Source organism: Ambystoma mexicanum, chromosome 3p (assembly GCF_040938575.1).
Source record: "Ambystoma mexicanum isolate Mex_15411 chromosome 3p, UKY_AmexF1_1, whole genome shotgun sequence".
Classification (NCBI taxonomy): domain Eukaryota; kingdom Metazoa; phylum Chordata; class Amphibia; order Caudata; family Ambystomatidae; genus Ambystoma; species Ambystoma mexicanum.
In genome coordinates, this window is record NC_090925.1 from 517,199,701 (window position 1) to 517,224,325 (window position 24,625).

Sequence of the window (24,625 nt, forward strand, 5' to 3'; positions counted from 1 at the left end):
ACAAAGTGAACATGGACATTTACTCTAGCCAAAACCTGGCCTACACAAAAATACCTAAATAATTATTGTATAACTGATTGTCAGTTAAAAAGCAGCATGCAGTTAGAATGTCAAGGCAATCCGGTGTAGTCTAATCTACAATGCACTATTGCATTTATGTATGATTACCAATTCTAAACCTGGCAGCCTTTCACTCTAAGGGCCTACCCTCCCCCTGATCCCAGGGCATTCAAACGTGACTATGGGCTGTGTGATTAGACACTTCCCCCATGTATGTGGAACCCAACCAAAAACCATCTAATTTCATGAGCAAGGTGAACCCATGGGCACCAGGTTATCTAAGTGAAAACAATTCTACTAATTTGCATTAAAGCATGGCATGTGTTATTCATGCAATCAAAAGCAAGCGATTTGATCCATATGTTTGCTGGTAACTGTAGCTCTGTGTGCCAGTGTGTTGAGGATGGTCGCCCCCACTCAGAGTGAAAAGCCAACACCTGCTGATTAAACAATGTTTGCCATTAAATGCATTGTGTATTTAGCAGTCTTGTTGACCTGCCCTATGGCAGAAAAAATGTCTTCATACCTAAAATCCTGCCATCTGAGGTGGTTGCCAATACTTGTAGCAGTGTTGGGCGTATCAATGGACCCCACTAGGCCAGAAGTTTTATAGCAGAGCTGGCCTCAGAACCCATAGTGGCTAGCTTATTGTGCACAGTTTCTATGTCAAAAGCGTATAAAGCTCCTGTTACTCCCCGCTGCTCCCGCAATTAATGAATCAAGCTCCCTAGCTACGTGCACTCTGGTGATGGGCCATAGAAATGGACTCCATTTGTAGCAGCTTGGTAGTACTAAGGAAACATTGCCTCGTGATAAATCTATGTCTAAGTGCATCACTGTAATAATAGAGGTGTGCATTACCAGCCTACAATTTAAATGTTGCCTTACTACTGGAAAATCTAACATGTTCACAGTTTCTACCTTGTGTGACTTGAAGAATACCCTTCTCCAAGTGGGATGCCTACCATATACAATATTAGTTTTTGCTACAAACACCATACTACCATTCGGCAGTGGCTGTTTCATCACACCATTGTGTGAAATGCATTTAGTCAAGTTATAGTCCATAAAATCTTGGCGAGAACACTCGCTGCAGTTCTTGGTCAGAAAAACAAATCGTTGGATCCATTCACTGAAACATTTGGGCCTATGATTTCATAGGCACCAGTCATATGAGTCAGTAACAAAAGATGCCCGACAATGTGCCAGGCCAGTACGCTAGCAATTCCATGTGGATACTCATTTGTAGCGCTTTTCCAAAGAATTATTCTAAATGTCTACAATCAAAAGGTGACTCTTTGCATTAGTGTGCTGGTGACAGCTGTCCCCACAAAAACATGAAACTGGTTGGTTTAACAAAAACCGTGTCACACACTGTGTCATAAAATCAAATATCAAGTCCGTCATGGTTTCATTTACCCGCCTTAAGGCTGGCTGTAAAAGTATCCAGTGTTTCAAAGGTTACCATCTCAAATTAGAGCTCACACACTTGGCAGCATTACTACAAATTAAGAACCTTAACCAACGCACAGCTGACTTTGGTGTGCGCACTCATTTTATCTCAAAATAAATTACGCTCCTGCTTGCATAATCCTGCTGCCCCAACAATTCATAAATCATTTTCCTGCCTACATGCAAAGTAGAAGTTTTTTTTTTTTCAAAAAAGCAAAGCATCTCTGGTTAAAGCAATTCAGTTGGAAGAGCAAAACATTTCGTTTTTTCAGATTCATCTCAAAAAGTGCATTTAAAAACCATTTTTCAATGTGTTAGTATTCAAGTGCTGTGTCACACAGCTGTTTGTGGTGCATGATGTCACAGTCCACAACCCATTGTCCACAGTCCTTTAAACAAGAAAGACAAAACATATCAACCAGGTTATTTCCAAACTGAATCATTTGAATGTGCAGCATTAAATGTTTGATAACTAGCCAAGTCTGCACCGTGCCAGTTCAGCAAAAGTTATTACTCTGTTGGACACTTCTCGCAGATTGCAGAACAAATGTCCTCATACGTCATGCATGTTAGCAGCATTGAGTGCGGTGCAGGACAGGTTCAAAGTTCACATATCATCTCGCAGTGACTCGCTTTCTCTGAGAATGCGTCTGCTTGACTGATCGGTGTCACCCACAAATTGCACACATCTACCCCAATCATGGCACGCAACTGTCTTGGTTTTTTGCCTAGGCAAAATACAAACAGAAATGTTAGGATTTCATCAAAAGTACAATGTCATTGTTCTTCACGTTAGGATGTCATCAGAACTACAATATCAGCGTTATCCACCCCTTCCCTTAACACCACCCCCACCTTCAGAAGTCTCATCAGGTAACTACACACTTTATCATTGCTACCACAATTATTTGTCACCCTTCTGCATGTTTCTGGGGGCTTATTTGCACTCAACCATACGGGGTGTAACTGCCTAATCATAAACTCATTTGTGCAATGCGATCATAGTTGGTCAATGGTACCTCAGACTGATCTGTGATTTTACAAAAGCCATATAATAAGTACCCAGGTCGCACTTCTCAATGGATCAATGCTTTTCTTTGTCACCAGAGCGATCACGAATGCCAGGCGCCAACTTGCTTCCAGTGTTTCATGATCTTGATTTAGGTTGCCCTGCTGGCATCACTCCATTTTTCAAAGGTAAAGTCTTTCAGTCCCATACCGCCTGCAGTTGCACAAGCAGCTTTGTTTATTTTTCTCCATACAGCTAGTGTCTTTCAAGCCTCTGGTTTTCCACGTGTCAGTTTCCCAAAGGGTGTCTGCTGATTTCTTGGGCCACCCCTTTGAGCGCGATAGTCTAAGTCAGTTCCTTTATTTGCTTCAACAAATCATTCATTCTTGCACTAAGCCGTGAGGCTTCTGGATAATGGCTAATGGGCAGTGTTCATGTTATACTCCAAAGCCCCGCTCTGCATGTTGTTTCTTGCAAAACGGCTACCTTTGTCAGTTTTGCTTCCATCTGGAATGCCATAATGTCTTTGTCAGTTACTCCAGCCCTGGCAATGTAGCTTGCATTATTGCCAGCTATGTATTTTCACTTCTCAAAGCGCCTAGAGGTTTCTTCTCCAGTGCACAGCGCTTTACTTCGGTTCACATCACATGGAGCACTGGGATGCAGCTTGCACGGCAATGTCGCTTTGCTTCACATCACATCACATGGCGCATGGGGATGCAGCTTGCACGGCAATGTCTCTTGAAATGGGCAGCTGTCTTTTCTTAGCCCATTCACAGATGCACAGGTTCCCCAAATGTTCAGATGCGATGTGCCCGTCTGCCATTCTGCATGCAGCATTTGTTTTCCTTCCAGTGTTGATACTGGGCAAATTCTTTACTTCTGATCAGCTCTGTTATTGCATGCCGGTGTTAGAAAGCATGCGTACATCAGCATGTAAGGTAGATTGCACTCTTTTTCAATTTCTCACTCACAGCAATTATTGCCTTCAGTTCTGTTTCAGCATTCTGTCTATGCACCCCCCTCCTCAGTTTTTGCTCACACTGACGGTATCTTTCACAGGGGATGGAATGCAGGAATGTCATTGTTTATCTTTCCTGTGCACATGGCAGTGCCATGAGAACGCAGCAAACTTATCTCTTTGCCTATAACTCTTAAACTGTGGCGGCTTCAATGAAAGGCACTCGGTTCAGACAGTTCATTCAGATTAACTGTTTCCTCCACTGCTTTCAGCAACTCAGAAAAGCTCCCATATCTGCCAGCTTCTGTAAACACCATTTCACTGAACAGGAGCGCAGTATTCTGCTTTTCTGCCTTCCTCCAACGGTTTTTTTTTCTTCGCGCACCTCGCCCAAGGCAGTGCAAGTTATCTTCAAGGCACAAGCTCTACACAGCAAGACTCTTATTTTCAAAAGAGGCACTTTTCTTGTCATCAGATTCTACTCCATGTAATTTTGCCAAAATGTCTAAGCGTCTTTTAGCCTGTTTTGAACTGATGAATGTCCCATTTAAAGGCATACATTTATTTTCTTTTTCCTCGCAACCTTATAGTTTGGCTTCACAAACTCACTCCAATGCAATGTGCGATCTCTAAAAAGAACCCGCAACCCACTAACTCTTTGTGCTGTCTTATCACACACAGATTTTTCATTCTGTTGTACCATTGCCAAATTAAAACCAATTATTTCAGTGCATTTAAAACATGCCATGTGTAGTGCAGCTCCCTGCATGTTTTTTTTCCTGCAAGAGCAGCCCACACTCTATATTGCTTGTGGGCTGTTAATGTGTCAACAACATTTTTCACCATGTATCACAGTCAACAGGTCACTATTTCCAAAACATACATCACTTATAACGCAACAGTACAAATCCATGGCATAGCGTGGGAACAGTCAAAAATACTCCAGGGGCAATTTAGAAAAATATAAATTGTCTTTTCCCCCCAAACCATTGCAAACTGATTCTGCAATTTCAAATCAATACACAAAAATCGAAAATCCAAATACCATTCACTCACTTCCTTTTTAAGTGAGTCTCTCATCCATTGTAAGCATGGCACAGCTAAAATGCAATGTAGCCATTTTAGTGTGTTTCCTTAAACAGAATGCACCACCAGCACATGGAATTTACAGTTGTCAAAAGAACAAACCCTTTAGGCTCTCAACACAGATGTTACTCTTTCTCCTAAACACAGCTCATTCCCCCGTTATCTTCAGGAATGTCAACACTTCAAAAGCATACATTAAAAAAAAAAAAAAAAAGCGAACCTTCACCTCCGTACATTACAGCCCCCCACTCGCTAGCACACTGGGGCTGAATCAATGGTTGAATTACTATTCACAATTTGCATGTCAAATCCTCGCAACTATTTTTCCTGCCCTCATGACAGAATAGAGTTGAGAACTCCGTCTCACTTTGCATTTAAAATTACAACTTTAAACTGGGGAAACCGCATGATAAAATTCTTTCCTAATTGAACATAAATCTTTCTTGACCATTCATCGGAGCGCTTTAAACAAAGCCATTTCCCGCTTGTTTATCGCCATGTGCTCCCTGGCTCCATTCCAAAGCAATAAGTCAGTCACGACTGATTTACTGAAGGGAGTCTTAACCACACAAGCTATCGGCCACGGCAAGCCGACACAACGTTGCTGTCTTTTGAAGTCTCAGAGCTGCAGTGAGACCACCAAGGAAATGCGACAGCCTGCTCATCACTCTGCACTGTGTTCTCTCACACAATTTGTCATTTCACAGCAAGGCACTGCTCTGCACAAATCCCCAAGCTGCCACCAAATGTCTTGATATTGGGCAAATCTTCCTCGGGACCAGCCCTTGGGAGCAAAAATTACCCAATTCAGCCCAAAATACAGGTTCTATTGTGCCGAGCAGTGAACTCATGCTAGTGACAAATGACACCTTCAAAAAGTTTTAGTATTTATTCTAAACAGTGAATTTCAGCAACATCTTGGGATTCAAGTTAGAGAAGATTACAAAGCACAAACTTAGAGAAATACAAAATATAGAGAAACATAGAACTTAGAGAAACATAGAGAAACACAGTTTTACGCCCCTTCAATCAGCATTGGGAGACCCTGGCCCTCATAAGCTAGCTGTAACAAGCCCTGCTCAGAGGACAGCGCTGCAGGGTGCCGACAGAGCCACAAATTCCGGACACTTGATCTTGCTCGAACCAAGTCCACAGATCGATCTCCTACCTGAGTCATGTGGGCATGCATTTTTATAATCTCGTGCTGTCAGTCCATGACGCACAGTTCCAGAACTTTCCCTGTGCAAAATATAGGCTTGCTCATGGAAAAACCCAACTCTGTGAATTTCCACTGTGCTCCTTTTCTGTGCCCCTCCCTGCTTGGAGCCCATCTGCGCGAAAGCTCAGGAATGTCTTATCAGTGCCTTCTCAGAGAAAGAGGATTTGTTTACGAAGCCATGCAGGGCTACCGTTAGAAAGGCAGAATATTCTAAGAGAAGCCGAGATGAATTAACCCCATGTGAGCAAGCTCTAAAAGGCATGCACTCATAGCTTAGTGTTCATAGCGCTTAAGATTGGCTGTCTAAGCGCTATATAGGTGCCATAATGTTCCAAACACTCCAATAATGTCTATTAGCTACAGAGCTGGGGCCTTTGCCCTGCCTGTCTATCTACAATGCATAATGTGACCTACCACCCCTACTAGGCCTACATATTCCTTGTAGCTCACTACTGCTTAATGGAAGTGCTACAACAGACTACTGTCAGCATTTTTGGCACATACTTTGAATAAACTATTGGCTTTCAGCGGCTAATGCTGTCATCTAAAGACCTGATTGGCAAATTTGCAATTTTGTGTATCACTACAACTTTGAATAAACTTTTGGCTTTCAGCAGCTAATGCTGTCATCTAAAGCCCTGATTGGCAAATTGGCACTTTGTATATCACGACATTCCACCTCTTTTCAAAGTGTGTGCGACAATGCTGGCTAATACCCATCAACATAGTATGTAGTGCAGTGATAAAGACCTTGGGGCTTTGCAAGAGGTTTAATCAAACTATCTTCTAGCGGTTAGTCAACGTGGCATGCAAGGTTAGTAAAAATACTACCTAAACAAACATGTACACAAAGTGAACAGTGACATATACCCTTGCCAAAACCTAGCCTACCCAAAAATACCCACACAAAGTGAACATGGACATTTACTCTAGCCAAAACCTGGCCTACACAAAAATACCTAAATAATTATTGTATAACTGATTGTCAGTTAAAAAGCAGCATGCAGTTAGAATGTCAAGGCAATCCAGTGTAGTCTAATCTACATTGCATTATTGCATTTACGTATGGTTACCAATTCTAAACCTGGCAGCCTTTCACTCTAAGGGCCTACCCTCCCCCTGATCCCAGGGCATTCAAACGTGACTATGGGCTGTGGGATTAGACACTTACCCCATGTACGTGGAACCCAACCAAAAACCATCTAATTTCATAAGCAAGGTGAACCCATGGGCACCAGGTTATCTAAATAAAAACAATTCTACTAATTTGCATTAAAGCATGGCATGTGTTATTCATGCAATCAAAAGCAAGCGATTTGATCCATATGTTTGCTGGTAACTGTAGCTCTGTGTGCCAGTGGGTTGAGGATGGTCACCCCCACTCGGAGCGAAAAGCCAACACCTGCTGATTTAACAATGTTTTCCATAAAATGCATCGTGTGTATTTAGCAGTCTTGTTGACCTGCCCTATGGCAGAACAAATGTCTTCATAACTAAAGTTTTGCCATCTGCAGTGGTGGCCAATACTTGTAGCAGTGTTGGGCTTATCAATGGACCCCACTAGGCCAGAGGTTTTATAGCAGAGCTGGCATCAGAACCCATAGTGGCTAGCTTATTGTGCACAGTTTCTATGTCAAAATCGTTTAAAGCTCCTGTTACTCCCCGCTGCTCCCGCAATTAATTAATCTAGCTCCCTAGCTACGCGCTCTCTGGTGATGGGCCATAGAAATGGACTCCATTTGTAGCAGCTTGGTAGTACTAAGGAAACATTGCCTCGTGATAAATCTATGTCTAAGTGTATCACTGTAATAATAGAGGTGTGCATTACCAGCCTACAATTTAAATGTTGCCTTACTACTGGAAAATCTAACATGTTCACAGTTTCTACCTTGTGTGACTTGGTGAATACCCTTCTTCAAGTGGGATGCCTACCATATACAATATTAGTTTTAGATACAAACACCATACTACCATTCGGCAGTGGCTGTTTCATCGTACCATTGTGTGAAATGCATTTAGTCAAATTATAGTCCATAAAATCTTGGCGAGAACACTTGCTGCAGTTCTTGGCCAGAAAAACAAATGGTTGGATCCATTCACTGAAACATTTGGGCCTAAGATTTCATAAGCACCAGTCATATGAGTCAGTGACAAAAGATGCCCGACAATGTGCCAGGCCAGTACGCTAGCAATTCCATGTGGATACTCATTTGTAGCGCTTTTCCAAGCAATTATACTAAATGTCAACAATCAAAAGGTGACTTTTTGCATTAGTGTGCTGGAGACAGCTGTCCCCACAGAAACATGAAACTGGTTGGTTTAACAAAAACCGTGTCACACACTGTGTCATAAAATCAAACATCAAGTCAGTCGTGGTATCATTTACCCGCCTTAAGGCTGGCTGTAAAAGTATCCAGTGTTTCAAAGGTTACCATCTCAAATTAGGGCTCACACACTTGGCTGCATTACTTCCAATTAAGAACCTTAACCTACGCACAACTAACTTTGGTGTGCGCACTCATTTTATCTCAAAATATATTACACTCCTGCTTGCATAATCCTGCTGCCCCAACAATTCAAAAATCATTTTCCCGCCTATGTGCAACGTATAAGTTTTTTTTAAAGGCAAAACATCTCGGGTTAAAGCAATTCAGTTGGAAGAGCAAAACATTTTGTTTTTTCAGATTCATCTCAAAAATGCATTTAAAAACCATTTTTCAATGTGTTAGCATTCAAGTGCTGTGTCACATAGCTGTTTGTGGTGCATGATGTCACAGTCCACAACACATTGTCCACAGTCCTTTAAACAAGAAAGGCAAAACATATCAACCAGGTTATTTCCAGCAACTAAATCATTTGAATGTGCAGCATCAAATGTTTGATAACTAACCAAGTCTGCACCGTGCCAGTTCAGCAAAAGTTATTACTCTGTTCGACACTTCTCGCAGGTTGCAGAACAAATGTCCTCATACGTCATGCATGTTAGCAGCATTGAGTGCGGTGCAGGACAGGTTCAAAGTTCACATATCATCTCGCAGTGACTCGCTTTCTCTGAGAATGCGTCTGCTTGACTGATCAGTGTCACCCACAAATTGCACACATCTGCCCCAATCATGGCACGCAACTGTCTTGGTTTTTTGCCTAGGCAAAATACAAACAGAAATGTTAGGATTTCATCAAAAGTACAATGTCATTATTCTTCATGTTAGGATGTCATCAAAACCTCAATACCAGCGTTGTCCACCCCTTCCCTTAACACCACCCCCACCTTCAGAAGTCTCATCAGGTAACTACACACTTTATTATTGCTACCACAATTATTTGTCACCCTTCTTTGTGTTACTGGGGGATTATTTACACTCAACCATACGGGGTGTAACTGCCTAATCACAAACTCATTTGTGCAATGCGATCATAGTTAGTCAATGGTACCTCAGACGGATCTGTGATTTTACAAAAGCCATATAATAAGTACCCAGGCCGCACTTCTCAATGGATCAATGCTTTTCTTTGTCACCAGAGCGATCACGAATGCCAGGCGCCAACTTGCTTTCAGTGTTTCATGATCTTGATTTAGGTTGCCCTGCTGGCATCACTCCATTTTTCAAAGGTAAAGTCTTTCAGTCCCATACCGCCTGCAGTTGCACAAGCAGCTTTGTTTATTTTTCTCCATACAGCTAGTGTCTTTCAAGCCTCTGGTTTTCCACTTGTCATTTTCCCAAAGGGTGTCTGCTGATTTCTTGGGCCACCCCTTTGAGCGCGATAGTCTAAGTCAGTTTCTTTATTTGCTTCATCAAATCATTCATTCTTGCACTAAGCCGTGAGGCTTCTGGATCATGGCTAATGTGCAGTGTTCATGTTATACTCCAAAGCCCCGCTCTGCATGTTGTTTCTTGCAAAACGGCTACCTTTGTCAGTTTGCTTCCATCTGGAACACCATAATGTCTTTGTCAGTCACTCCAGCCCTGGCAATTGTCTTGATATTGGGCAAATCTTCCTCGGGACCAGCCCTTGGGAGCAAAAATTACCCAATTCAGCCCAAAATACAGGTTCTATTGTGCCGAGTAGTGAACTCATGCTAGTGACAAATGACACCTTCAAAAAGTTTTAGTATTTATTCTAAACAGTGAATTTCAGCAACATCTTGGGATTCAAGTTAGAGAAGATTACAAAGCACAAAACTTAGAGAAATGCAAAATATAGAGAAACATAGAACTTAGAGAAACATAGAGAAACACAGTCTTACGCCCCTTCAATCAGCACTGGGAGACCCTGGCCCTCATAAGCTAGCTGTAACAAGCCCCGCTCAGAGGACAGCGCTGCAGGGTGCCGACAGAGCCACAAATTCCGGACACTTGATCTTGCTTGAACCAAGTCCACAGATCGATCTCCCCCCTGAGTCATGTGGGCATGCATTTTTATAATCTCGTGCTGTCAGTCCATTACGCACAGTTCCAGAACTTTCCCTGTGCAAAATATAGGCTTGCTCATGGAAAAACCCAACTCTGTGAATTTCCACTGTGCTCCTTTTCTGTGCCCCTCCCTACTTGGAGCCCATCTGCGTGAAAGCTCAGGAATGTCTTATCAGTGCCTTCTCAGAAAAAGAGGATTTGTTTACGAAGCCATGCAGGGCTACCATTAGAAAGGCAGAATATTCTAAGAGAAGCCGAGATGAATTAACCCCATGTGAGCAAGCTCTAAAAGGCATGCACTCATAGCTTAGTGTTCATAGTGCTTAAGACTGGCTATCTAAGCGCTATATAGGTGCCATAATGTTCCAAACACTCCAATAATGTCTATTAGCTACAGAGCTGCGGCCTTCGCCCTGCCTGTTTATCTACAATGCATAATGTGACCTACCACCCCTACTAGGCCTGCATATTCCTTGTAGCTCACTACTGCATAATGGAAGTGCTACAACAGACTGTCAGCATTTTTGGCACATACTTTGAATAAACTATTGGCTTTCAGCGGCTAATGCTGTCATCTAAAGCCCTGATTGGCAAATTTGCAATTTTGTGTATCACTACAGCAATGTAGCTTGCATTTTTGCCAGCTGTGTATTTTCACTTCTTAAAGCACCTAGAGGTTTCTTCTCCAGTGCACAGCGCTTTACTTCAGTTCACATTACATGGAGTACTGGGATGCAGCTTGCACGGCAATGTCTCTTCACTTCACATCACATGGGGCATGGGGATGCAGCTTGCATGGCAATGTCTCTTGAAATGGGCAGCTGTCTTTTCTTAGCCCATTCACAGATGCACAGGTTACCCAAATGTTCAGATGCGATGCGCCCATTCTGCATGCAGCATTTATTTTCCTTCCAGTGTTGATACTGGGCAAATTCTTTACTTCTATCTAATCAGCTCTGTTATTGCATGCCAGTGTCAGAAAGCATGCGTACATCAGCATGTGTAAGGTAGATTGCGCTCTTTTTCATTTTCTCACTCACGGCAATTATTGCCTTCAGTTCTGTTTCAGCATTCTGTCTTTGCACCCGCCTCCTCAGTCTTTGCTCACACTGACGGTGTCTCTCACAGGGGATGGAATGCAGGAATGTCATTGTTTATCTTTCCTGTGCACATGGCAGCGCCATACCACGCAGCAAGCTTATCTCTTTGCCTATAACTCTTAAACTGTGGCGACGTCAATGGAAGGCACTCGTTTCAGACGGTTCATTCAGATTAACTGTTTTCTGCACTGCTTCAGCAACTCAGAAATGCTCCCATATCTGCTAGCTTCTGTAAACACCATTTTACTGAACAGGAGCGCGGCATTCTGCTTTCCTGCCTTCCTCCAACAGTTTTTTTTTTCTTTCACGCACCTCGCCCAAGACAGTGCAAGTTATCTTCAAGGCACAAGCTCTGCACAGCAAGACTCTTATTTTCAAAAGAGGCACATTTCTTGTCATCAGATTCAACTCTATGTAATTTTGCAAAATGGCAAAGCGTCTTTTAGCCTGTTTTAAACTGATCAATGTCCCATGTAAAGGCATACATTTTTCTTTTTCCTCGTAACCTTGTAGTTTGGCTTCACCAACTCACCCCAATGCAATGTGCGATCTTTATAAAGAACCCGCAACCCACTAAATCTTTGTGCTGTCTTATCACACACAGATTTTTCATTCTGTTGTACCATTGCCAAATTAAAACCAATTATTTCAGTGCATTTAAAACATGTCATGTGTAGTGCAGCTCCCTGCACGTTTTCCCTGCAAGAGCAACCCACACTCCATATTGCTTGTGGGCTGTTAATGTGTCAACAACATTTTTCACCATGTACCGCAGTCAACAGGTCACTATTTCCAAAACATACATCACTTATAACGCAACAGTACTTTAATCTATGGCATAGCGTGGGAAGAGTCAAAAATACTTCAGGGGAAATTTAGAGAAATATAAATTGTCTTTTCCACCCAAACCATTGCAAACTGATTCTGCAATTCCAAATCAATACACAAAAATCGAAAATCCAAATAGCATTCACTCACTTTCTTTTTTAAGTGAGTCTCTCACCCATTGTAAGCATGGCACAGCTAAAATGCAATGTAGCCATTGTAGTGTGTTTCCTTAAACAGAATGCACCATCAGCACATGGAATTCACAGTTGCCAAAAAACAAACCCTTTGGGCTCTCAACACAGATGTTACTCTTTCTCCTAAACACGGCTCATTCCCACTTTATCTTCAGGAATGTCAACACTTCAAAAGCATACATTTAAAAAGCATTGTGGATCACAATGTCAAAATTACTATTCACAATTTGCATGTCAAATCCTCGCAACTATTTTCCTGCCCTCATGCCAAAATAGAGCAAGCTTTCGTCTCACTTTGCATTTCAAATTACAACTTTAAACTGGGGAAACCGCATGATAAAATTCTTTCTTAATTGAACATAAATCTTTCTTGACCGTTCATCGGAGCGCTTTAAACATAGCCATTTCCCGCTTGTTTATCGCCTTGTGCTCCCTGGCTTCGTTCCCAATCAGTAAGTCAGCCACGACTGATTTACTGAAGGGGAAAGTCTTAACCACACAAGCTATCGGCCGCGGCAAGCCGACACCAACGTGCTGTCTTTTGTGTCTCAGAGCTGCAGTGAGACCACCAAGGAAATGCGACAGCCTGCTCCTCACTCTGCACTGTGTTCTCTCACACAATTTGTCATTTCACAGCAAGGCACTGCTCTGCACAAATCCCCAAGCTGCCACCAAATGTCTTGATATTGGGAAAATCTTCCTCGGGACCAGCCCTTGAGAGCAAAAATTACCCAATTCAGCCCAAAATACAGGTTCTATTGTGCCGAGCAGTGAACTCATGCTAGTGACAAATGACACCTTCAAAAGGTTTTAGCATTTATTCTAAACAGTGAATTTCAGCAACATCTTGGGATTCAAGTTAGAGAAGATTACAAAACACAAAACTTAGAGAAATACAAAATATAGAGAAACATAGAACTTAGAGAAACATAGAGAAACACAGTCTTACGCCCCTTCAATCAGCACTGGGAGACCCTGGCCCTCATAAACTAGCTGTTGCAAGCCCCGCTCAGAGGACAGCGCTGCAGGGTGCCGACAGAGCAGCAGGTTCCGGACACTCGATTTTGCTCGAACCGAGTCCACAGATCGATCTCCCACCTGAGTCATGTGGGCATGCATTTTTATAATCTCGTGCTGTCAGTCCATGACGCACAGTTCCAGAACTTTCCCTGTGCAAAATATAGGCTTGCTCATGGAAAAACCCAATTCTGTGATGCTCCCTGCTCGCTCCTACCCCTCCCTTGGAGCACTCTCTGCGAAAGCACTGGAATGTCCTTATCAGCGTGTGGGCAAGGCCGTACCAATCCTTCTCAGGGAAACAGGATTTGTTTACGAAACCATGCAGGGCTACAGTTATAAAGGCAGAATATTCTAAGAGAAGTCGAGATGAATTAACCCTATGTGAGCAAGCTCTAAAAGGCATGCACTCATAGCTTAGTGTTCATAGCGCTTAAGATTGGCTATCTAAGCGCTATATAGGTGCCATAATGTTCCAAACACTCCAATAATGTCTATTAGCTACAGAACTGGGGCCTCCGCCCTGCCTGTCTATCTACAATGCATAATGTGACCTACCACCCCTACTAGGCCTGCATATTCCTTGTAGCTCACTACTGCGTAATGGAAGTGCTACAACAGACTGTCAGCATTTTTAGGCACATACTTTGAATAAACTATTGGCTTTCAGCGGCTAATGCTGTCATCTAAAGCCCTGATTGGCAAATTTGCAATTTTGTGTATCACTACAGCACAAGGCAGGAGTAATTCGAACATGCATGGAGGGCCTCTGGGACTAAATCAGTGCGCGTACTGCAGAGAGGAAGGTCACTGGTGAGTGCAATGTCCACATTTACAAAATAGAAATGGGTATGGCCAAAGAAGACAGCATAGAGGGCACCCAGGAACAAATGGGCAGAATAGAAGCCACATGCAGCAGTAGCAAAATAGCCAAGGAAATGATACCCAGAATCAGAACCAAGCTCAGAATAAGACTGCTTTTACCCAGAATCAGAGCCAACAGAACACGCAAAATGGAAATAGAGGAAGGGGCGGGAACATTTTTGATACCCAATCAAATACGTACTATAGTAATAGTAGCGATTACACATCGGATGATATGTTATTTCCTCAATAGGACAGCCCAAGACAGGGGTCGGAACCAGTGCCTATTCCCGTGAATCAAAAAGGACCCTATGTAGAAATGAAAGTCGGGAATAGAGAGCATAGCTTTCTCCTAGATACGGGGGCACAAAAATGCTTGATAGACCACCAATTGGTTCCAGAAATACCACTTTCAGGGCAAAGGAATATTTCAGTAGGGTTCGCAGGTACCCCAGTAATCAATCTAGTGTCCCAACCAGTACCAGTAACATTTGGTCCATTCACTGAATATTGTCCATTTTTCTTAACAGGAAATTGTGGGGAAAACCTTTTGGGGTTAAATCTATTGAAAAAACTGAGTGCAGTTATCCATTTGTAGTGATAAACAGTACCCGCACTCCCCTGGGATCCAGCCCTTTGTGCAAAGTAAATCACTCCTAATTACCTTCCCACACAAATAAGGTTTAAGACGCACGATGAACTCAGTCTGGAAAAAAGCCAATCACACAGAATATATGATGCTTGCATTTATTATCTACAGTGTCTAATGAGAACTAAGCAGCAATTTACAATAATGTGGAAATAGAAAGTGCAAGCTATATAATGCCAATTATCAATCACAGATGAATATGCAATTATTTGGTCTTACGCTCCTAATAAAATGTAGATGAAGGCACGATCTGATCACACCCAGGACCCTCGCCGCTACAGATGCCCGGCACTCCTCAAAAGAGGAGGGGATGACTGGCCAAGCCCCCACAGTCCTACACCACAGCGGGGATGTGATGCTAGGAGTCTCGGCCCAGATAGTGCACAGCTGGTCGTCCGGGCACTGTTCTTCTTGGTACGCGCGTCTTTCCAACAGCCCAGGATGAGTCATCCCTTCCCTGGTCCAAGTATAGTTATCTTATTAGGAGCTGCACGCCAATCATCATGAGGTGTTAGCTCTTCAAGAAGCTTCTAGGCTCACCCTTTCGGGCAGTAAGCATGTTTTCACTTGGAAAGTTACAAGACTGGAAACAGCCAGTCTTGGCTCCCAGGCTTCGGGCACTGTGTTTTGAGAAGATCTGACATTCTTGCCTTATCAGTGCACCTGACTCGCAGAGTGAAGACGAGCAAAGCTGTGCCTGGCTCCCAAGGGCTACGTAGAGCCTCTTGCAAATGCTAGATGTTTTATGTCTTCAGGAAAGGCCTTCGCAATTAACCCCTTGCAGGCATGCAGGCTCACCCAGTTCGAGAGGCCTGGTTGATGTCAGCATTTTCCTCCGCGCTTCGAATAGGCTCGAATACACAAAAGATAGCTCAGTGGGTTAGTGCAAATGCAGGTTACTGCAAGTGCCTAGCAGCTTATCACAACATTCCACCCCTTTCGAAGTGAGGCCTGAAAATAGTGACTCAGTTCCACGATTTGGAAGCATGTACAGTGTGCTGTAGGCCGATTAAGCGTTTCTCTAGCGCAGTCATTCTAGTATAAAGGAAAGACATTCTGCGCAAGAGCCCAATGAAGACGATAAGTATGAATATTAGGGAAATCAGCAACCACAGCAATGGGTGCAGTATTATATTAAGCAGCTTAGTGGAGGAGGGAGACCATCCAGTGAATATAACCCACCAGTGGTGAGTAGTAATTGATTGCAGATGGTCAGCAGTTTTGATTAATTGGTTTCTGTCTATTATCACCTTGTACTCTGCAGAAATAACCGCGGTAGCTAGCGTCTGGAAATCTTTCCAAGCAGTTTGGGCAAACTGTCTGATAGCTTGAAGCCGGGCAGTAATCACCCCAGAGGATAGAGTCCAGTTAAGCAAATGCGTGAGCTCAGCATGCAGGGTAGTGTGAGACCATTGAGTTAAAGAATATAAGGTATGAGTAACAATGTCCAAGATAGTCACAACTTGATCTATGCAAAATACTTGAGGATTCCCTAATAACCTATAATTGTTAATAAGCAAGGAATGATTAGTAACTACGCAAGCTTTATGCTGATCTATCTGGAAGATGTCAGTCCCATTAATGTGGTATTGCATCCAGGTGCACTCCCCTGCTACAGGATGCATGCATGGGTCCGGAACCCTCCCAGTTAGGGGACACACCCACCCCTGATACCAGGGCATGCAGGTGTGACTGTGGATGGTGTAGTTTTGGCTGTCTAACCATTACCCTCGTATTTGCGGAACCCACCAGGAACCATTGATTTTCATAGGCAATACTATAAAAGGGCACCATATTTCTAGAGCATAAGCGGTCCTACTAACTTACATTAACGCATGGCATGTTTTATTCATGCAATCAAAAGCAAGCGGCTTAATCCATATGTTTGCTGGTAACTGTAGCTCTGTGTGCCAGTGGGTTGAAGATAGTCGCCCCCATTCGGAGCGGAAAGCCAACACCTGCTGATTTAGCAAAGTTTGCCATAGAATACATCGTGTGTCTTTAGCAGTTTTGTTGACCTGCCCTATGGCAGAGAAAATGTCTTCATAACTGAAATTCTGCCACTTCCAGCGGTTGCCAATACTTGTAGCAGTGTTGCGCAGGGTAGGGCTTATCAATGGGCCCCACTGGCCAGAAGCTTTATAGCGCCGGTGGCATCAGGACCCATAGTGGCTAACTTGTTGCGCACAGTTTCTAGGTCAAAAGCATTTAAAGCCCCCGTTCCCACTCCTGCTGCACCCGCAATCAATGAATCTAAACCCCTAACTGCGCGCAATTTGGTGATGGGCCATAAAAATTGACTCCATTTATAGCAGCTTGGTAGTACTAAGGAAACATTGCCCCGTGACAAATCTATGTCTAAGTGTACCTCTGTAATGATAGAAGCGTGCATCACATGTCTGCAATTTAAATGTTGTCTTACTACTGGAAAATCTAGCATGTTCACAGTTTCTACTTTGTGTGATTTAAAAAACACCATCCTCCAAGTGGGATGCCTACCATATACAATATTGGTTTTTGATATAAACACCATACTACCATCTGGTAGAGGCTGTTTCAACGTACAATTGTATGAAAGGCATTTGGTCAAGTTATAGTCATATGAGTTAGTGACAAAAGGTGTCCGACAATGTGCCAATCTAGAACTCTTGCAGTTCCATGTGGATACTCATTTGTAACGCTTTTCTCACAGGTTACGGTGCGGTTGTAGTTATCACGCAGGACTGGAGCATCAGGTGTAGTGCATGCGATTCTCAGAGTCCATGTAGCGTCTTGCATCAACCCATTCTTTACAGAGAAAGCGTTGGTTTGGCAGGCCAGGAGCACCCACAGCAAGGCAAGTCCCATCCCCTTCATACTGCTCTACGTTCGTGGTGTGAGCCTAGTAGCGGGAATATAAACAGGCACGTCAGAATTATGCAAAAGTACAACATAAGTACTTCCAACACCTTGACTTAACACTTCCCCAGCCTCAGGCTTCTTGTTAGGATGGTGCACGCACACCTTTTTTCCCGTGCTACCGAAGCCTCCTTCCCCCCTCAATGTAGTGTCTGGGGATTGCTTGCTCTCTACCACTAGGGGGACAACTGCTCGTTCACAAATCAATTGTGCAATTCGGTCATATTTGGTTAATGGTACTGCAGATGCACCAGCATTATGTAAAAGTACAGAAACAGTCCCTCTATAATCAGGATCAATCACACCTCCCAATATGTCAATGCCTTGTTTTGCCAGGCTGGATCGTGCAGCAATGCGTCCATAAGTGCCAGCCGGCAATTTGATGCCAATACCCAGCGAGATAGATTTGGTTTGCCACGCCGGTATAACATCATCTTCACAGGTAGATAGATCAAGTCCAATGCTGCCTGCAGTGGCTTGCACAGGCAGCTTAGCTTCTTTGTTGGTTTTCCACACAAGAGTCTTTGTAGATTCCACTTTCTCACTTGTCAGTCTCACAAAGGGTGTCTGGCGATTTCCCAGTGGATGATTGTTCAGTTCAAACAGCGATTGTGCCAGATGTTTGGACCACCCCTTGAGAGTGCGAGTCTTAGTCTGCTTCTTTATTTGTTGCTTGAGCAGCCCATTGCTACGTTCCACCAGAGCAGAGGATTCTGGGTACCGGCTGATGTGCAGTGTCCATTTTATGCCTTGCTCTAGTGCCCAGTCTTGCACATTGTGTCCAGCAAAATGGCTGCCTTGGTCTGATTGGATTTCATCCGGGATGCCATAGTGTCTGATGAGGTATTCCATGCCTTGCAAGGTAGCCCATTGATCTGCATGGGCGGCTGGATAAGCTAATAACAGTCCAGAGTATGTCTCTACCATTCTCGGGCGGTAAAGGGCCAATGTAGTCAACTTGCCATACGCTAGCAGCTCTTTCACCTCTTCTCAAAGGGCCTTGAGGCTTCCTCTCCAGAGGGTAGTGCTTCACTTCACAGCACACGGAACATTGGGAGGCAGCTTGTCTGGCTTGATCCATGGTAATGGGCAATTGTCTCTTTTTTGCCCAATGATAAGTTCCTGTTTGCCCTAGATGCCCTGAGGTTTGGTGTGCCCAATCCGCCATCCCTTGAAGCACCTCAGCTTCTTGCGGTGTCGTCACTGGGCGAATCTTTGCCATTTGGTCCACTTCATTGTTGAACAGGGCAGCCAGTGAGGTGTCGGGGGGCATGTGTGCATCAACATGCCCAATGCAGATTTTGCACCTCTCACCTTTGCACCACATCTCTTCCCAGATGTCTGGCCCTCCCCAGATCAGAGTGTTCTTGATCTGCCAACCATCTCTTCTCCATGCCGGTGCCCAATGTGTCAGGCCTTGATATGTGGCCCAACTGTCTGTGTATATGTATGCAGTCTCTGTTTCCTTCACCTGTTCAATCACGAAGGCCACCGCCTGCAGTTCAGCATACTGACTTGATCCTCCCACACCTTCTCTCATTAGCAGTGTTTCTCGGTGGGGCTGGAATGCAACAGCTTGCCAGTGTCTTTGCCCTTTATCATACTTTGCGGTGCCGTCCGTGAACCATGCAGACTTTTGTTCTTTCTCTGTCAATGTATCATAGGCGGTTGCGACTTTGAAGGGAGATTCTGGCAACGCCACAGGGGTGTTTGGTTCAGGCATCGCTTCCAGATATACTGCCTCCAGCATTTGTTCTTGCAGTCTGGAAACCCCTGTGTGGCCAGCTTTTGCACGTTGCTGTAAATACCATTTCCATTTGACATGAGTGGCGTCTTGTGCTCTGCCACTTTTCCCACTTGCAGCAGTGTCACGCAACCAGCCCATGATTGGAATGTCTGTGCAAATTGTCACTGGTTGCTCGCCTGTGATTCTTTCAGTTTCAACTAGAGCCCAGTACACTACAGCAACTTGTTTCTCAAGCGGAGTGTATCTTGTCATAGGATCTGTGAGCTTCCTTGACCAGAACCCCTGTGGCACTCTTCTGTTCTTGCCACAAGCTCCACACAGCCACGTCATTGTAGACAAGAATTTCCAATTCAAAAGGATCCGTTTTTGTCAGGGGCCCCAGCGTGATGTAATTTTGCAATGCGTCTTTAGCCTGTTGGAAGGACGTCTGTTGCTCTAGGCCCCAAGTAAAGTCATGTTTCTTTCTGGTGACTTTGTAAATGGGTTTCAGTATCAGGCTTAAATGAGGTATGCGATTTCTCCAAAAACCCATTAACCCAATTAATCTTTGCGCCTCTTTTTTATCTGCTGGTGGAGCCATCTGCTGAACCTTATCAATTACCGGGTCGGGAATTTTCTTAACTGACCCAGACCAGATTGCACCTAGAAATTTCACCTCTTGAGCAGCCCCCTGTACCTTTTTGGGATGTATGGCCCACCCCCGATTTTGCATGCGTGTGATCAACTTTTCGGCAGCGTTTTCTACATGTTCTTTCTCAGCACTGGTCAGCATGATGTCATCAATGTAATGAGCAATAAATACATCATCCAACTGCACCATCTTTAAGTCTCTGGCAATCAATCAATGACACAAAGTGGGACTATGCACATACCCCTGGGGCAATTTAGTAAAGGTAAATTGTCTGTCTCCCCAAGTGATAGCAAATTGGTCTTGTGATTCAGTGTCAATATCAATGGAGAAAAATGCATTGGCCAGGTCAAGGACCACATGCCATTCACACCCACTTCTCTCGTAAGGTTTTCAATCAGGGTGATGTCTGACACCGCCGCAGCTAAGGGCGGCACCTTCTTGTTCAAAATGCGGAAATCAATTGTCAGACGCCACGCCCCATCTGGGCGGCAGACAGGCCAGATCGGCGAGTTGAATGGGCTGACTGCCGGCCTCATTATGCCAGCTTTCACCAATGATTCAATAGTTTCACCAATCTCTTTATGTCCTCCTGGCAACCGGTATTGTTTTACGCACACTGGCTCAGCAGGAGGTAAATGCAAGGGGGACCATTTGGCATGCCCAACCACAACGGGGTTAACAACTCTCATGGATTTTTTGATTGCCAAAAACAAATTTGCCTAAATCTGTAGTCACACTTTTGCCCAACACCACATCCATGCCAAGGATGTACTCCGGTATATCTGCAATTAAAACATTTGCTGTGAAAGGCAATCCCTCGCCAATTGACATTTTTACATTAAAGGCTTTTGCAACAGTTTCTGCTCCCCCATAACCATTGACCAAAACTCTGGGACCAGATAATTTACTGGGATTGCCATTCAGAATGGTTACATCAGCTCCTGTGTTTAAGAGCCAAAACATGTTTTACTTTCTCATCCAAATACAATGTAAGTGGCACAAAAGGGCGTCTGTCTCTGGGACTAGTTCTCTTTATTAACCGTACCTCAAAGACAGAGCCAGCCCTTCAATCAAAAATGGGGTCTGGGACCTCCCACTTGTCCTTTGCCAAATCAGGGTAACGTTTTGCTCGCACTTTGGGCTTCAACACCTCCTCTTCAGAGGGTGCAGAGGGCTTAGTTTTTCCTGATCCCTGTTTTTTCAATTTCTTCCATTTCTCAAGCAGCACAGATGTGGGTTTACCATCTATCTCTTCCCTTGGAATTCCCGCTTTTAGCAGGTCCACCCACATTTGTCTGCATGTGATCTCAACAGTATCAGTTTTCTCTTTAGACTTTACATTTTTGCCACGATTTTTCTCTGAATCATTGTTTGCAGCCACTAGGCGCGCTGCTTTACGCACATCCAGCACTTCTAATTGCCCTAACAGAAGTGCCACTTCACCAATGGCTTTGCCTTGCGCTGGACCCAGTAATGAAGAAATGCGCCCTTCATGTGACTCGGTGCATTTCTTAACAAACGTGCACGCATGACAGCTGTAAACAACTCCATGTCAGGCCCTGCAAAATTTGCACTGTACAGTGCACACTGTAAACCCATCTCTCTAAGCTGATCTGTTGCTTCAGTTAGTGATTGCCAACCGCCCCAACTCTCTTCCATATCCATTGGACTCCCATACAAGGTCATTAGGGCAGTCTGAAGCCAATTAAACAAGGAATGAGAGCCTTGCTGCCCGAGCGCACCGCGCACTATCTGTCCCAATTTTACATTAGTAGTGAGTGAACCCATCTTTAACAGTTCTTCTGGGGTTAAGAAGGTACTATCAGCACACGTGTCCCAGAGGCAAAGGTACCACCTCAGAAGTGCTTCACCTGGCTTCTGTCTAAATAACTTAGCAATCTCTAAAACTCTAAAAACTCTGTATAATCACGGACAATCCTAGTATTCTGAATATTTGCACCGCCAGCGTGGCCTTTTGACTTGTTCGTGATTAACGGCTGCGCTGGATAAACATTTCTTTGGAGCACATTCCAGCTCCTCTTCATCAGAACAATCTAATTCAGCAAGCCTAATTTCAACAGATTCATTCCAGTCATATGCTTGCTCAGTTTCGCTATCACTGACTTCACCCGACCATAATTTGGGTCCCAGTTATCTTTCCTAATTAGCGCGCAAATCCTTATCTTTGACGGATTGCCCCGCCGCTGTCTGCGCTTGTGCGTGGCTACACGCACAGCTAAAGAGGCACACCTGTCCTCCATCTGATCAGCCCGCTTAACGGACGATTCAAAGGTCTCATGATTTGTTGCTCCTGGAGCAGGGAAATCTCAGTTAATTTGCGAATCTGCGCATCTTTAAGCAATTCATTCTCATGCACCTTTCTGAGCGCCTGCAGGAATAACCAGCCTATGTTTCCTGCTGCCTTTAGCTCCCTTCTGCATTTCTCAAGCGGTAAACTCTCCAAGCACTTACTAATAACCGCCGGGGAAACATCATTCAAGCATGTCCCATGCCCTTGGTGCCGAGTACCGATGCAAAATATCTGCCACACCCGACCAAGCATTTGATGCCGGCCATCCTGGAATGTGACAGAGTGCACTATCTTCCCCATTGCAGTCATCTTTTGCATGTTTTTCCAGAATGGCATCGTGCTCGTAACCCCTGCTCACAGCGCCAAATGTAGTGATAAACAGTACCCGCACCCCCCTGGGATTCGGCCCTTTGTGCAAAGTAAATCACTCCTAATTACCTTCCCACACAAATAAGGTTTAAGACGCACGATGAACTCAGTCTGGAAAAAAGCCAATTACACAGAATATATGATGCTTGCATTTATTATCTACAGTGTCTAATGAAAACTAAGCAGCAATTTACAATAATGTGGAAATAGAAAGTGCAAGCTATATAATGCCAATTATCAATCACAGATGAATATGCAATTATTTGGTCTTACGCTCCTAATAAAATGTAGATGAAGGTACGATCTGATCACACCCAGGACCCTCGCCGCTACAGGTGCCCGGCACTCCTCGGAAGAGGAGGGGAGGACTGGCCAAGCCCCCACAGTCCTACACCAGAGCGGGGATGTGATGCTAGGGGTCTCGGCCCAGATAGTGCACAGCTGGTCGTCCAGGCACTGTTCTTCTTGGTACACGTGTCTTTCCAACAGCCCAGGATGAGTCCTCCCTTCCCTGGTCCAAGTATAGTTCTCTTATTAGGAGCTGCACCTCAATCATCATGACATGTCAGCTCTTCGAGAAGCTTCTAGGCTCACCCTTCCGGGCAGTAAACATGTTTTCGCTTGGAAAGTTACAAGACTGGAAACAGCCAGTCTTGGCTCCCAGGCTTCGGGCACTGTTTTGAGAAGATCTGACATTCTTGCCTTATCAGTGCACCTGACTCGCAGAGCGAAGACGAGCAAAGCTGTGCCTGGCTCCCAAGGGCTGCGTAGAGCCTCTTGCAAATGCTAAATGTTTTATGTCTTCAGGAAAGGCCTTCGCAATTAACCCCTTGCAAGCATGCAGGCTCACCCAGTTCGAGAGGCCTGGTTGATGTCAGCATTTTCCTCCACGCTTCGAATAGGCTCTAATACACACAAGATAGCTCAGTGGGTTAGTGCAAATGCAGGTTACTGCAAGCGCCTAGCAGCTTATCACGACACCATTGCACACCAGATGGTGTTCTTGACAATTTCGCAACAGAATGTACCAGTGTCCGAATTTCTGTCCAAACCTTTGCCAGGAGAATTGAGTGAAGTGCCAACTTGTATATGGGCGATGAATGACAATGATGTGGGACGCTTGAATATCGAGTAAGTAAAAATTGCTCTGAAAGAAGGAGTAACGTTACCGCGTACTCCACGATACAAAATTTCGGCGGAAGGAGAGAAAGGATTGAAAAGTATTGTTTCCGATTTGGTAAAACTGGGGGTGATTGAAGAGATTACAGGCAGTGCATCTAACAGTCCCATTCTCCCGGTGTATAAGAAAGGAGGTAATGAGGTACCATATCGTTTCATAATTGATCTGCGTGCACTAAACAAGGTAGTAGATACTCAATTCCCATTGGTTCCAGACGTCACCACAGTTTTGACAATGATTCCTGCCTCGGCAGAGTACTTTAGTATTATTGACTTGAAAAATGTCTTCAGTATTCCAGTACACAAGGAAAGTAGATATCCGTTTGCCTTCACAGTAGGACGATCATTAACATTCACGCGCATTCCACAGGGCTACACAGAGTCCGAGTATTTACAGTATAGCATTGAAAGAACAGCTAGATATGCTAGAATTACCGGCAGGTTGTGTATTGTTACAGTATATAGATGACCTATTGTTCGCTGCTGATACAGAGATTTGCAAAAAGAGCACTGTTTTACTGTTAACACACTTAGCAGCACATGGCCATAAAGCAAGCTTAAAGAAATTCCAATATTCTCGAACAGAGGTGGCTTATTTGGGCTACCTACTTTGAGAGGGGAGAAGACCGACGCCAGAGA